Below are 1,406 nucleotides of genomic sequence, written 5' to 3' on the forward strand. Positions count from 1 at the left end.
GTGACTTTTGGACTGCACCTGAGGATGCAGCCTGGTCACCAGTGGAGCAAAACTTGTAATTAGAGGTTTGGAACTTTCAGACCCATTCCATCCACCCCACCCACACCCCAACCTCTGAGGAGGGGAGAGGGGCTGGAGATGAAGTTCTATCACCACTGGCCAATGATTTCATCCATTGTGCCTACATAATGAAGCCACTATAAAAACCCTTTGTAATAGATTGGTAATTTAGTGACTAAACAAGTCTCCTGAGTTCTGTGAGTCACTCTAGCAAATTAATCGAACCCAAGGAAGGGGTCATGGGAACCTCTGATTTATAGCCAGTCCATCAGAAGTACAGGTAAAAACATGGGCTCGCAGTTGGCATCCTGAGTTGGAGGGGGTCGTTGGAACGTCCAATTTGGATGCAGACAAGCTTGACATGGAGCCCTATGTGGATGGTGGGGGGCCGGCAGTACCCTGGTGGGGACAGCTTGGAAGGCAGGTGTATGGCTATCAAGGATAAACGGGGTGACAGTGACGATGGGAAAGGAAAGAAAAAGAAATAAAACCAGAAATAAACTTTTCAGAAAAGAAAAAAGAGGAAAAAATCAAAAAGAAAGGACAGCAACAGGAAAAAATAAAAAGAGTTCAGAAGAATCTAAAGCTCTAACACCAGAGAACAATTAAAAGATAAACCGGGGCTATGCTAAACAAATGACAGGAAGAGTCAGACCTCAAATTAGCCAAAGAAACATTTGGTGTTAATAAATAGAGCTTATAGAATCCATGCTCTGAGTCCATTTTCAAGAGATGACTTCAATTGTTTTGAAAAGTTACTAAAAGATAAAATTACACAATATGAAAAGCCACTATATCATGCAGGTTTTGGGAATCCTTAGATAGAGAGGTGTGTTTTTCTTTGGATATTGATGACTTGAAAAAGATGACCAATTCATTGACTGTGCCTTGCAATGACAAACAGAGGCAAGAGAAGGAGAAAGAAGCAAAATATGGTTCCTGGAGCGGGATTCAAGCCAGCCTGGCAAGTACCATGATGATGTGATGGAAGATGCGTACAGGGCTCCGAAGCCCTCACATGACGTTTTCATCTTCTCCTGGTGTCTTCTTGTGTTTTGCACAATCCCTTCAATGTGTAACACAACTTCCTTTCCTCTCAGTTCTGCCAAATGCTGCAATCAGAAGGGCAGTATGGTACAGTACCATTTGTGCTGACTATTTAACCCTTTGACAAGTAGGGGCCAGTGTGAGAATGAAGAAGTTGGATCTTGCTGCCAAGGAGTTAAAATCTGGAAGCTCAGTTGTTTCTAAATCTCAGTTTAAAAATAAATCCTAATGTAGTTGTCATTGTCGCTATCTGATTCCATAGCAGCAGCATCACTAAATTGGAAACAAAGGTTGCAATA

The 1,406-nt window shown here is 42.2% G+C and overlaps 1 pseudogene; it reads left to right on the plus strand.

The window, feature by feature from the left end:
- The first annotated feature begins 523 nt into the window (after positions 1–523).
- LOC133087018 (eukaryotic translation initiation factor 3 subunit J-like) lies at positions 524–1,045 on the plus strand (annotated as a pseudogene).
- Positions 1,046–1,406: the final 361 nt, after the last annotated feature.

The sequence above is a fragment of the Eubalaena glacialis genome, chromosome 3 (genome assembly GCF_028564815.1).
Source record: "Eubalaena glacialis isolate mEubGla1 chromosome 3, mEubGla1.1.hap2.+ XY, whole genome shotgun sequence".
Taxonomy (NCBI): domain Eukaryota; kingdom Metazoa; phylum Chordata; class Mammalia; order Artiodactyla; family Balaenidae; genus Eubalaena; species Eubalaena glacialis.